Source organism: Lutra lutra, chromosome 1 (genome assembly GCF_902655055.1).
Source record: "Lutra lutra chromosome 1, mLutLut1.2, whole genome shotgun sequence".
NCBI classification, from domain to species: domain Eukaryota; kingdom Metazoa; phylum Chordata; class Mammalia; order Carnivora; family Mustelidae; genus Lutra; species Lutra lutra.
In genome coordinates this window covers 13,949,533-13,964,900 of record NC_062278.1, presented here as the reverse complement: position 1 = coordinate 13,964,900, position 15,368 = coordinate 13,949,533, and positions in this window count along the sequence as shown.

Sequence of the window (15,368 nt, the reverse complement as noted above, 5' to 3'; positions counted from 1 at the left end):
TATTTGTTATGCTCCACAAATAAGTGAAACCATATGATAATTGACTCTCTCTGCTTGACTTATTTCACTCAGCATAATCTCTTCCAGTCCTGTCCATGTTGCTACAAAAGTTGGGTATTCATCCTTTCTGATGGAGGCAAAATACTCCATAGTGTATATAGACCACATCTTCCTTATCCATTCATCCGTTGAAGGGCATCTTGGTTCTTTCCACAGTTTGGCGACCGTGGCCATTGCTGCTATAAACATTGGGGTACAGATGGCCCTTCTTTTCACTACATCTGCCTCTCAAAACCTTTGACGAGGTGAACTTTCCCCAGAAACTGGGGGTCTCTGAACAAACCTCACTTAACTGAGGATGTTGCTTCTCCCAACATAGGGCTTTGGCTGCTGCTGGCACAACACCTACACTCCCACTAGGAAGCCAAATAACCAACAGAACACATCCAAATGGAGCCATTGCCCATAAATATTATCCTGAAAGACTAACAGACCCTAGGCAAGGTAACTGCCAACGTTAACTAACACTGTGGGCCAGTCACCACAGCATGTTATTTCTCTTAACAAGCATTCAGGTGACAAATGGCTTCACTTGCTTTTCAGGACGTTACAGTGTTTTAATGATTACTTTTGCTCAATAGGGATTATAGTAAACTTTTATAGCTGCTGGTCCCTGAGCTGAGGGAAAGCCCAAACAGAGACAATGAGGGCCTGCTCAAGAAGCACATTTGAAAATGAAGCCTCTTCTGCATTTGATTTGTCATCAGAAGCAAAGTCTTTTGCTTTCACAAATAGAAGTTCAGAAGGTAAATGGGAGTCACTATTATGAAGTTCAGTAAAAAGTTAAGTTCTTTTACTTTCAAGGCAAAATTAGAGCCAATGGCAGTGTTTCACATAGTATCTGCTAACAAAAAATCATGTGCCAGAATCCCAGGCATGTGACAGGGTAATCATGGCTGTCAAAAAGAAGGTTAGAATTCTATGAAGATCGATACCGTTAAATAGATAAACCTTAAAGACAGAATTTATCCAGGATATCTGAATACAAAATTATAAGAAACAATACGCTGGCAAGTGTTGGAATGTGAACATCCTCAATATGGTCACTAACACTTTTTTGCTTTCATGCCCAATCCTGCCTCTTGCTAGGATTTATTGCTGTTCATGTCCCATGGGTGTGCTCATCACTAGGTATGATGTTGGCCTGAGCACTGGCCTCACCATTTTACAGACTGTCAAAACTAAGTTTATCTCAACCAACCAGTCAGTTTACAAAGATCACTGATGTTTTATCACCTTCTCTTCTCATCCTGTTGATAATTGTACAGTTTTATTTTTTCCCTTTAATTGACTTGTGACATGGGTCATGACAAATGGAAAGAATCTTCTCTTTCTTGAAACAGAATTAAAGAAAGAAAGAAAGAAGAAAGGAAGGAAAGAAGGAAGGAAGGAAAGAAGGAAGGAAGGAAGGAAGGAAGAAAGGAAGATTGAATATAAAAAAAACAGCATGTAAAAGAGAACACAAATATTCATTAATGTGATATTCTAGAAGAAAAAGAAAAAAATCACAGGAATATGTCCTTCATGATTTACCTGGTAATAAAATTTATCTTAAAATTTATTTCCAGGCCAGTACCTATAAGAAGAGAATTTTGAAAGCTTTCACAGAGAGGAGGAAAAAAGTGTGCATACAAAGGGAAAGGAGATATTTTCCTGAGTCCGAGGCTCTAGCTAGACTAAAAATTAGGTTGACATGAGACAGATTAACAGGAGGTGGGAAAATAGTTGAATTATCTGTACACAGAGGTCCAATAACATATTTGAGACCCAAAAGAATGATCAAGGCAGGCAGTGTAAAACTTTTTAGACAAAGTGACAATACATCTGTGAGGAATTGCCAGGACAAGAAAAACTTAACTTTGGGACCTTTGATTAGGAAGAAATTCTAAACAGAATTTGGACTGGGTAGTAAATTACTAAAAAGTAATAAACATTGTTATATAATTTTCTCAGCTTTACATTTCCTGTATCTGATGACGAGGATAAATCTTTACCTCCTCCTACAGGGACTGTGCCTTTCACATGGGAGATTTATTTCCTGCTTTCAGAGGGACAGAGGGTCTGAAACAGCATGGGCTGTGTCTTATCCTTTATGTAAAATAATCAAGATGCCAATGCAGCACATTTCTGGGTGGACTACCCTTGACCCCGACAATCCAAAGGACTAGAGATCAGAAGGCTTTAGATATCTCCAAAGCAAAATTGAAATCCAGAAGAAAAATGAAACAATGTTTTCAGTAAAATGAAAGAAAATTATTTCTAATCTAGAAAACCAGTCCATTTACAAACTATCAGGGTAAAACAAAATATTTTCAGACACACAGGATATCAGAAAGTTTACCTAAAGACCCACTAGCTCAGAAAACTACTAGAGGATGTATTCTGCCAGACACCCAGAGATCCAAACATGGGTTCAGGCAATAAGTGATGTGAAAAGTGGGGGCATGGGGGTAAGGGATTTGAGATATGTCACCAGCCCAAGGAACAGCAGTCCAGGTCCCAAAGGGAGCAGAAGTACAGAGAGTTTCAAGGGAAATATTTCTAGGGGGAAAAGGGAAACGGTGTATTTCCTGATATGTACAAAATTATGATAAGGAATTTTATAGTTCTGTCAGACTTTGGAGAGCTTGTTTGTGGAAAACTTAGGCAGTTTATTAATTCCTGGAGAGGAAACACAGTTCTGACACACCATGGATTTAGGGCAAATGCTGCTTATGTGGTCAGGTTAGTGTAAATACTAGTGTGATAGAACCATCTGGGAAGGTTGAGAGTGGAAGGAGGGAAGGAAGGAAGGAAGGAAGGAAGGAAGGAAGGAAGGAAGGAAAGAAGAAGAGGGAGGGAGAGAGAGAGAGAGAGAAAAGAAAGAAAGAAAGAGAGAGAAAGAAAAAAAGAAAAGAAAAGATTGAATAAAAAAAAATCAGTGTGTAAAAGACAACACAAATATATTCATAAATGTGATATTCCAGAAGAAAAAAATCATAGTAATCTGGCCTTCATGATCTACCTGGTAATAAAGGATGTTCTGGATGAAGTACATATATTAAAAAAAAAAAAAAAAAAAAAAACTCTCAGAGCACCTGGGTGGCTCAATCGTTAAGCATCTGCCTTCAGCTCTGGTCCTGATCTCAGGGTCCTGGGACTGAGCCCTGAGTCAGACTCCCTGCATAGCGGGAAGTCTGCTTCTTCCCTCTCCCTCTGCTTCTCCCCCTGCTTGTGCACTCGCGCGCGCTCTCTCTCTCTCTCAAATAAATAATAAATAAAATCTTCAAAAAAAAAAGTAAATCCCCTCTTGCATAATAGGAAGCCAATAAATTACATGTAAAATTGAGAAAATAAAAAAATGCAGACAGAATAAAATTTTTAGGCATACATGATTAGGTGTGAAAAAAATGAAGTGTTTAAAGATGTATCATTGGGTAGAAGAAGATATAGAAGGTAGGAAGGGATAGGTCATACATAAAACCACATTTTTACTACCTATTGTTTTGGTACAAGTTTCTTTTGAAACATCCCTGGAACTTTGATCATTTTTATAGTTAACTAATAGTTAGATAAGATAATTTTAACTGACAATAAATGCTGTAAACAGAGTAATTGAGTTAGGTGTTTCAGGAAAGTTCTTTTCAAGGTCCTATAGGGCATAGTAAGGAACAAGAAATTTATTTTCATTGTAATAGCCTGGCATTAGATGATAACATATGTCTTGAACCCTAAAAATATTTCTGACCTTTGATTGTGTTGGCTCTAATTGGAGTTCTAAAGGAAATCATTATAATGGGAATAGTGATTATTTAGTGATGTTTATCAAAACACTATTGCAAGTATGAGCACTTGAAAATACCTAAATAGGTAAAAACAAGATTAAATAAATTAAATATGCTGTATTTCCGTAGAGAAATATGATGCAATCATTTTAAATTATGTTTTTAAATAATTTTTAATTACATAGAGAGCATTAAAATAATCACACTAGAAAAGATAAAAAACTTTATTTTGCTTTCAGGCACTAGGGAGCTATTGGATACTCCTGATTAATGAATAATATTTATGTTATTTTCTGTACTGTTTTCAGTGAATAATTATTCATTAAAAATAGAATATTTTAATTTTTCTATGAAAGCAAATCACAACGCATTAGTCTTGCAATCTGTTCTTATGGGGCTCAATTTCTTTTCCTTTATAATTTGTAATTTTTTCTCTAGACTCTTCCTCAATTTATTACATTCTTAATGAAATTCAGATGCTAACAGAATCAGTATTCTAATATGGGTCTGGACAGTTCCATATAGCAGAAGGATTAATTATCACCTCCTACATGTCCTGCTTCTATGAACTCACATTTGGATCAAGTTCTTTTTTAATTACACACTACATTGCTGATTCCTACCTGGTATATGACTTATTTGGTCTCTGTGGTAATTTCCTGAGCCAAGATTTCTCTAATTTTCCCTGGCACTACCTCACATTTATCCCTTTAGAGACAACTGTCCTTTTCCTCTTCACTTCCTTTGGGTCGCCTTTGAAATTGATTTCACGAGTTTGAAAACACCACTTAATTGTGTGACCCTGAGGAGATGTAGTGAACATGTCGATTTCTTTATCTGGAGTACTTAAAAGGTAATTGTTTCTTAAAAGGTAATTGCAGCACCACCTGCTCCAAGATCATTTGGTGCCGGTTAAAACCACTGGCACAGTCCAATAGACTGTGGCTACAGGTATTGAACCAGAATCTATGGATGCAGAACTCTGAAGTGTGTGTCCTTTACCAGCTTGGCTAGAATGTCTCTGCATGCTCAGATCTGAAAACCATGGAATCCAGGGTATTGCAAAATAAATTTTGTGTGTGTTACATATCTGTCAAGGTTGTTAAGACTCTTAAGAAACTACCAGATTTTCTTCTTTTTTTTTTAAGATTTTATTTATGTATTAGAGAGAGAGAGATTGAACACGAGAAGGGGAAGGGCAGAGGGAGAAGGAGACTTCCCTCGGAGCAGGAAGGCTTATGCAGGCCTCCATCCCAGGACGCTGGGATCATAACCTGAGCCAAGGCAGCCGCTTAATCAACTAAGCCTCCCAGGTGTCCCAAGAAACTACCAGAATTTCTATCCCCATATTTTTTTTCTCCTTCAGGAACTAAACCAGTCAACCTGGAAATTTAGGCCTACCCCAAATAGGCTCTTAGCCTATTTTTTTTTTAAGATTTTATTTATTTATTTGACAGATAGAGATTACAAGTAGGCAGAGAGGCAGGCAGAGAGAGAGAAGGGAAGCAGGCTCCCCGCTGAGCAGAGAGCCCAATGCTGGGCTCAATCCCAGGACCCTGGGATCATGACCTGAGCCGAAGGCAGAGGCTTAACCCACTGAGCCACCCAGGCACCCCAGCTCTTAGCCTATTTTTAACCAGAGACAGATTGAAGGAGTTTAGCAAACCCTGTATGAGACATACCTAAAGAAGTCTGTTTCAAAGGTTGTATGCTATATAATTCCATTTATATGACCTTGTCAAAAAGACAAAACTATGACAGGGAACAGATCAATCGTTGTCAAAAATTAGGGAAGAGAGCGTGACTAAAATCACTTCAGCATAAACAGAATGTTTGAAGGTGATAGAACTGTTCTGTATCCTGATTATCTTGATAATTATATAGGTTCATGAATGTCTTAAAACATGTACACAATTTTACTGTATCTTGATTAAGAAAAAAACAACTTAAAATCTAGCTTGGTAGAGATTTCCTAAAGGCATAAGAATCCCTCCTTTGATGCTCCAGATTATATTGTTAGATAAAGTGATATTCTTCATAGAGCTTAGAATCTATATCTTCATAGAGTTTTAAATCTATATTACGTTGTTTTACTGCCTATAGGAATGCCTTATATGAGATTTTGTTTTCATGTTGCCACATAGACTGGCATTGAAGGGGATCATAAGAAATAGAAACTCAATTATAATGGTAATTATGAAAATATTCTTAAAATGATACTTAATAGTAAGATGATCATTTTTTTTTATTATTATTTATTTATTTGACAGAGAGAGCTCACAAGTAGACGGAGAGGAAGGCAGAGAGAGAGAGGGAAGCAGGCTTCTTGCTGAGCAGAGAGCCTGATGTGGGACTCGATCCCAGGACCCTGAGATCATGACCTGAGCCGAAGGCAGCGGCTTAACCCACTGAGCCACCCAGGCGCCCCAGATGATTATTTTTTTAAAGATTATTAAGAGTACCTTTGTGGCTCAGTCAGTTGATCATTGGGCTCAGGTCATGATCTCATGGTCCTGAGATTGAGCCCTACCTGGGGCTCCATGTTCAGCAGGAGTCTGCTTGAGATTCTCTCTCTCTCTCTCTCCCTCTTCCCCCACCCTCTGCTCTCTCCTTTCTAAAAATAAATAAATAAACATTTTTTAAAGATTAAAAAAAGATTATTTAGCATCAATGGCTAATTCAATATTCAATTCTATATATAAAAAAGTAAACTCTTTAATTTAAAAACTAAACTTTTAATTTAAAAATTAAAAAAAGATCAGGGTGCCTGGGTGGCTCAGTGGGTTAAAGCCTCTGCCTTCAGCTCAGGTCATGATCCCAGGGTCCTGGGATGGAGCCCCACATCGGGCTCTCTGCTCAGCGGCGAGCCTGCTTCTTCCTCTCTCTATCTCTCTGCCTGCCTCTCTGCCTATTTGTGATCTCTGTCTGTCAAATAAAATAAATATAATCTTAAAAAAAAATTTAAAAAGATTATTTAGCATCAACAGCTAACTCAATGAAACGCCATGAGTGTAAAATGCCAGTGCCCCAGCAGGATACAAATATTATTCTGGGGACTTGGTTTTGCTCTGGTTTGATCCCTAAAGCAGTGAATTTTTTTTTTTTTTTGCCATTTGTCTTCCTTGTCCATTTTTAAGATGTCAACTTTGGTGATTCAGGAATAAACCAAAATGTGAAATTACAACTCATTATAACAGAATTCACCATTTTTGACCTTTTATATTTAAAGGAGTTTAAAATGTATTTCTCATTTTCTTTCATATAGTCAATTGAGAATATTCAAGAGAATAACCTTTTCTTAGCCAGTCATGTGAGGCAAATACCACCCTAACATCATTGGAATTTACTTTAATTCATAATTTTGTCTTTCTGTTAGTAATTTTTTTAGCCATTAAACTCATATAACAGACTCAAGAAATTAGTCATATAAACACAAAGCAAACTGAAAACAGAATATGATGGACATAGAAATGATGCAAATTTCAATATAGTTTCTATCAATTGATTCTTCTTGTTGACATTGTAAGCATTGAGCCAGAATAAAAACAATAGGAAACTGGAAAGCATTGTTTAAAAGCTAAAAATCCTGGGACACTGGGGTGGCTCAGATGGTTGAGCATCTGATTCTTGATTTCAGCTCAGGCCATGATCTCAGGAGTGAGATTGATTCTCTCTCTCCCTCTTCCCTCTACTACTCACTCTTTCCCTTAAAAAAAAAAAAAAAAAAAGTTAAAAAACCTTACTGAGGAATACAACACACTGGAGATCTGAAGATTAGAGAAGTTAAGGCTAATTTTAGTCCCCAGATTTCTTATTTGAGAGTATAATATATTCGAATAAGAGGAAGGCTAGAAGAGCCCATGCAAAGTCACCATGTACTGTCTATTTTTTCCTTAAATCAATGTCCTTTTAGTAGATAGAATGCTTTGAATACAAAGTATTGTGCTCATTGCAAAATGTGGTTGAAAAATACATCCACAAAGAATGAATCAAGAGAAAAGAACAAGATTGAAAATCACATTTATAGGCTAAATTAAGCATATTTATTAGAATAAGGAAGTCATTTTAAAAAGGGAAGCCAGAAGTTAGCGGGAAACCTGAAAATCAAATATTCTGGGGTAATTTAAAATAAGGTACAGCATTCTATCAAGAAAAATTGAGACTTCAATTAAAGTTCACATTTTATCCTCTAGGAAGCTGCCCATAAAATATCTCTTCAACATTAGTTCCTGAGGATGCAGATTATGACATAGTTCACATTGTCAGTAGTTGTTTAATAGAGGTCAAGTGTCCAATATCTTCTGTAGTCAAGTGGCCAGAAGCCACCATATCCATATCCATAGCTATAACCCACTGGGGAGCGTTGTGGCCATAACCACAGCCAACACCTACCCCGAACCGAAACTGCTCAGTAGGATCCTAAGTAGATGCTTCCATGAAGAAGCCAAAGGACAGTTTGTTAAGAGATGAGTATTTAGTAGCAAAGACCATGTTTCCTGAGAATGACTTATTCCATCTGCCCAAGGTCTTTCATACAGCCCCACATTCTGAGAAAATCTGCTAACAAAGAGCTCCCTTGTTCCTTGGAGTCTTCATTGCTCCTTAAAATGATTTGGGGTTAACCAACTGCCTCTAATGAGTTTGCCCTTCTAATCAGGAAGCTACTGAAATGTAACCATCAAAAATCAGGCTTCCAAATAATCAGAAATATTCTTACTGTATTATCTAACATTGCTTGTGAGATTACAGACATTTCCTGGTCACAAAAAAATGGACTATTAATGCCGTCTATACTGTGGGGTTAAATAAATATGTCCAGAGATTCTTCTCCTAAGAAATTTTTAATACATGATTGACCCCCATTATAGATGTTTCAAAACTAATGCAAATCTTCTGCTAATCATACCTCATGAGATCCAGAAGTGTTTATTTCTCATTAAGAATCTGCTCCATTGGAGCGCCTGGGTGGCTCAGTGGGTTAAGCCGCTGCCTTCGGCTCAGGTCATGATCTCAGGGTCCTGGGATCAAGTCCTGCGTCGGGCTCTCTGCTCAGCAGGAAGCCTGCTTCCCTCTCTCTCTCTGCTTGCCTCTCTGTCTACTTGTGATCTCTCTCTGTCAAATAAATAAATAAAATCTTTAAAAAAAAAAAAAGAACCTGCTCCACAATGTAATTGCAATTATTTTGTATTCAGTTATCACTTGACATTTATCATTATGAGGAAATATATTTTTATATTTATGAGCATTTAATCAGTTTTTGAGGATGGTCACTACCTTCTTTAACTTTTTAATGAATGTTTAGTTTCTTCACTGTTCCTCCTTTGTGTAATTATGAACCATGTTTAGGTTCTAAGTTTATTAAATAGCATTGATTCTAACCAAGATCTATCAGGCATGAGAAAATAAAGAGAATGGCATATTTCACAGGGTCGACCATGTGAGATGAAAGACAGATGTAGTTTCTCTCAATAATCTACCCTCAAGAAACATGACTTTGCATGACTAATTATAAATCAGCACTCAGAATGAGAAAAACACTTCAGAAATGTAACATTAGCCCTTCAACCAAAACTTAAAGAATTTGTGAACCGACTCTACATCTTACATATATTTAAATCATTAAGGTAAACAGCTTCCGTTTATTTAGCTATTTGGTATTACTGGAATAGTATGCAGTGCAATCAATATTAAGGATACTTAATATTGAGATACAACCAATATTAAGGAAAAGCCCCATGAGATGACTGAAATAGGAAGAAAAAAAAAGCACTAGATTATAGTATCAAAGTACAAATTTAATAAAATAAAATAATTCTTCCAATTTTTACTGACTTCCTTGAAATACCCCATTTTTAGAAAAGTATAACAGAAGATGGCATGGAGCTTGGTGTATATTTTATAAAATATATTTTATATTTATGAAAAGAATATCTTCAGATTTCTAGTTAACCCTGGATTGCTCATGTTTAAATCCACCTTTGGATAGGGATCGAAATCGTATCAAGAATCCCATGGGAGCGGCGCCTGGCTGGCTCAGTCTGTTAACCCTCTTTCTTCAGCTGAGGTCATGATCAGAGTCTGGAAATCAAGCCCTACTGAGGGGGTGGGCTCTCTGCTCAGCAGGGAATCTGCCTCTCCTCCTCCCACTGTCCCTCCCCCTGCTCATACCCTCTCTCGCTTTCTCTTTCTCAAATAAATAAATCTTAAAAAGAATAATCCTATTGGGACTATATTTAATATGAGGTGGAAGAACAAAGTGTTAGCCTTCAAAGTTGAGAATACACCAATATATTTATTTATTTCCTTCAATAAAGTGTGGTAAAATGTCCAAGGCTGTATCTAAACCTTGCATGGACTTGCTTGTATTTCTGCTTGTATCACTTACTAGAATGTAGTTTGGTCAATATGTAATATAATGATGGGACCACAGTTGTAGAATCAGAAGACTCGAATTCTGGTCTGAGATCAGCATATTGTTCGCCTGACCTTTCACAGTAACACCACATTCTGTGCCTCAATCGTAAAGTTGTAAAGAAGAGATAAGTGCCTTTCCTAATTTAAGAGGTTTTGAAGTTCTCAGAAGGCGATGTACATGAATATAGAGTGAAATCATAAGGTACAATATATATGTATATTAAAATCATTGTTTTCTTTTGTTTACTCCAAATCTAACTCTTAAAAGTGGTTAACTAAAATTATTCCATATTAATTTGATGAACCAATGCACTTAATGTTCTAGAGCAGTATTTCTTTGATGTGGCATACATCAGAATCTCTTAAATGGTTTGTTAAAATACATATTGCTGATTCTGTAGATCTTGGAGGAAAAGAGACAGAAGGCTTGAGAATCTGCCTTTCTAAAATGTTCCCAGAGTCAATGCTGATGCTGCTGGTTCAGAAACCACACTTTGAGAAACACAGTTCTAGAGATGAGATAAAATTAAGTAGTAAGAAAGAGAAATGTATGTTCATAACCACATGTTAATATATTTAATTTTACAATGAATTTCAAATTGATCAGGTATGTGATGTATTCTTCAATTTCAACAGTCATTTTGTATTATTTGGGATCCAAAGTGAATTGGTTGGATTTTGTTGCTAGACTTTGGATGTTATTAAGCAAACCAATTAACCTGAACATTGCCAAGTCCCCACTTAAATTAGCCCAGATATTAGGGCTAACATCTCCTGATAAAATATAAAAATCAATCTTCATTTTACTGGATTTAAAACATTGTTTTTTCATACAATGTAACTGAAATGAGACTCCCAGAAACACATATAAACCACATGTCCTATGTCAACTGAGAAAGATTTTTGAGAAGAAAACAGAAGTGCCCTCAAGATGAGCTACTGACAAATATGTTAGGGCAGAACATACTCCAAAAAAGAATCGCAAACCTAAATGATGAACTTCTGCAAAAGTTCATAGATGTATAAAGGTTGAAGGGGATGTGTCTTAAAGTGAACCTGATCCAGTGTAAGCAGAAGCTGCATTTGGTCAAGCAGCGTCTTGGGACTCAAAGAAAGATAGAATCAGACTGGAAACAAAAGACCAAAGTATCCCAGAAGGGCCAAGCTCTCAGACATGCAGATCAACAAGCAGACTCCTGTTGCCCGGTGTAGCCAAGTGGTCAATAACTACTACAGCCATAATCCAGATCATTGCTACATAATCCAGTGAGAAAGTGCTACAATGTAGAGAGTCAGGTGGCCCAGGGAATACCCATAACTCCTCCAGTAGCCTCTTGAGTTGAAGTCTTCAGGGAAGAGATCACAAGGCATTGTCCAGGGATAAGGATTTGATCAGGCATCAAGGCTGATGGTTACAGCATGTAATGGGATCCTACTCCCTATGTGACTAGTATAATCTCAGTGGAGGGCTATAATGAAGAAATGTACCTCCCTCATCAAGGGAATTAAAGTTCTCATTAATCTTCTAGATCTCATTGGAAAAAGAAGTGATCCTCATTATTTTTGAAAAAAAGTTTGTGCTTGACTAACTGCCAAAAAGGAATTCTTCTTTATGGGTTTTGTCCCTGTAATGAGAAGTTACTGCTGTATCTTCACAGTCTTGGATTAAACCAGACTGCAAATTTAAGCCTCCAATTATCAGACTTCTCAACAATAAAAAACGTGCTGGCTGCAACACCAAACCATGTTTTTAGTGCACAGGAATTTACTGAATGTCCTCATGCTTCATAAAACTCTACACCTGCATTTGAGGTATAGATATTAAAGAGTTTGTTGATCTAATAAACCTTTCAAACTAGAAGCAAAGGCAAGACAAATAAGCCTACAATCAAAATAAATATATACAGCTAAATACCATAATTATAAAACGTTGAGTGGACGCAGTGGGGCAGGGATTACAGTAGGAGTTTGTACATGTATAAAATGATACAGATGAATTAAGCCTTAAGGACCAGAAAGAGTGTACCATAGCACTCAGGTGAGAAAGTCAAGTTTCTTTTGATATTATAAATTACAAAAGCAAAATTTATAAGCAGACAAGGAATGTAGAGAGCTGAGATGTATTTTAAAAAATTATTCATGACACTTGTTAAAGATTGGAAGCCTGACTTTATTCAAGGGGAGCAACTATAGTACAATAGTATGACTTTTATAATAGTGAAGAGAGATTGGGCTCAACTCTGCATATAAGGAAATGTGGGCATTTATAGCCAAGGAATAGGGCAGGAGTCAGTGGATGGAAAATTATCAAGAGGAAGAAGTATCAAGGGTAGGCAGGAAGGGGGTTGGTTTCAGGCTAAACCAATCTAGCAGGATTCTTGTTGAAGGCATCCAGGGCGATCAGGTGTCCTCATAGGAGATGGTGGAGGGTGAGGAGCCTGATATGGAGGGTGATCAGACACTGGGGGTGGGGGGTTAGGTAGGGGGTTAATTAGGGGGTTGTCACTTAACTCACTTAGCAGGCTTCTTACTAAAATTTGACAAAGCAGAGACAAACGTGGAAAACCAAAAGTCAGAGCTTAGTTGAGAAGAGAGTTCAGAGGAGCCTGGCTAGTTTGGCCAAGTTGAAAATCTTTGTCAGATGAACATGCCTCTTCCCCTTCCCTTTATTGCCTTCTTCATTGGCCTTCTATTTCTGGACTGTGCAACTTTGAAGAGCTCACTCATCTCATCATTCTTAGACAGAACATCAAATTATTTTTACATTTATAAAGAATTATATTGAAAAATACAAAACTATATTTGATTTCTCTAAAATTCTAAAAAACACAGTTGAATAAATGGCATTGACAGAGCTGGGGGAAGTGAAGCTGCTGCATGATATTATTGCTTCATCCTTTTGGTAGATCCTGACCAAATGGCATCCATAGTCCTCTCCCCCAGGTCAGGAATGTTTCTGGGCTCAGGGTCCACACGCTTATGAAATCTCTCTTGGGTGTTGCAAAAACAAACAAACAAACAAAAAAAAAACCCAAGCCAAATCGTACCATTTTCAGACTTGAACAAATGATGTTCAGAAGACTCTATTGCCATGATTGGGGACTCTTTAGTTTAATTTGAAAAAAATAACATCCTGCCTTTTCATTCACGATGTATTTACTGGAGACTCAAGAGGAGCCCAATGCTGTGCTTTATTTTGGTGAATGGACAGTTAAGGTCCCTTCGTGGAGCACACAGTTCTATAGGACAAAACTGGAGTCAACTCAGGTTAGTAGGAGCAAGGCATCAAACACAGCTGATTAGAATCCTGCTCTCTCTCTACAGCCTTGAGGCATGAACACATCATTTGAACTTTCTGAATTTCAGCTTCCTCATGAAGCAAATAGAACCTGGAAGAAAACCAACCTCCTGGGAGTGTAAAGAGGAGTAATGATCTACAACAAGCCCAGGAACATACTAAATATTAGTTATCTTTGTCTAATTATTTTTATCATTGAAATGACTGAGAAATCATCCTCAAAATGATGGCCTCAGCTAAAATCTCAAATAACCCATTTTAGAAGTTTTCAGTGTTGTAAGAGATCAGTGGGATGAAAAAGATGCTTACCAAACATTTAGCTCAAAAGTAGCTATGCTATTGTCGAGTACACAGCGTTGGTTGCTGGTTTTGAGAAAGACCACCCTGTAGCTGAAGGAGAATTACAGGAAATCAAAAATCACATCCATGTGAGTCTGAAGCATTTCCAGTTTCTGTTTTGCCTTTGTCTGGAGTTTTTGACAAAAGAGCAGGCAAACTCTTCTTTGAATAAGAAAAAAAGAATTTCACCTTAAAAATTTTTATCAAATGCCAGTGTCATCCATTTATTCCTCAGTGTCTTATGTTTATGTTTCCTTTGTATCTTCAGTAAGTAAAGGAAAACTCTAACTTGTAAGGTATCTGATGGTCTTCCTTAGGTGTCTACCATGGCTGAAAGCCCTTCGCCATTGTTGGGGGAGGGATCCTGGAAGACAAGGCCAGCGTGAATCTCTGAAAATGATGATTTATTTTGACTGAAGATTCCTCTGTACTGGAAAGATGCTTCTCTTGATCATAAATCTGCTTCAGAATTAACACTGCCTTAATATTACCTATGGAAATAGAAGAGAATCCTGTGATTCTCTAAGAAGTAAGAAACTTAAGAACAAAGGTATAGAACAAAAGCAAAAGAATGCAGGCAAAAGAAAAATGGGAGTGACGGAGAATCATTTGGTCCCTTATTATATGCTAGAACACTGTAAATACGGCATAGGATCTCCTACATATATTAGACTCACTCTTCACATTCTCGATTGTCATAACTTCATAGCCAACATTTTTGTTGGATTGGGTCATCAAATACTGTGCTCACATAAGTAGTAACATGGAGAGCATTTCTCTACTGACCATGTGATGGAGGAAGATATCAGATACCTTCAAAATAGCCTTTAGAGAGTATTTGGGAAATGTTGAGCAGGATATCACATGGCACATTTTCTATCAGTTAGCCCTGGAAAATTTGGGGGGACTTTAAACCTTTCCTGTGCACCAAATGGGTAAATAGCCATTAGCGTTCATATATTAAACTACAATAATGAATCATTGCTTCAGAGTAATCAAGGAACAAAGAGTCTAATGATCAGAACTGAAGGCTTTGGAGAGTGGACAGGAAGCCTAAAACCAGGTGGTGGGTGTTAGTGAGACACCTAAGAATATGTTTTTGATACATAGAATGTAAAAGTGCTCTAAATAAAATCAAGGAACGTGCAGGATTTGATATCCCTCTTTTATAGAGATGCAAACAAGTCATTAAGAAAATGGTAAGCAGAGTAGAAATAACACTACCCTCTGCACTCAAGTGAGGGTGATACCAGGCAGTTTTGCCGGTGCAACACTTAGTCGCAGACTCATAATTCAAGGAGTACTTCAGAATATCCTCTAACCATGCCTTTCTTCTGGCAACAATTACTCTACACCATCCTAAATTGTGAGGGAAAAATTTTTCTTTGTCTCCCTTTCTCTTTTTCTCAAAGGTTCTTCTGTCAATAAGATTCCTTTAACACTAAAATCACCTTTCTGGGTTCCACAGGTTCTATTCACCAAGGAAATCTTAA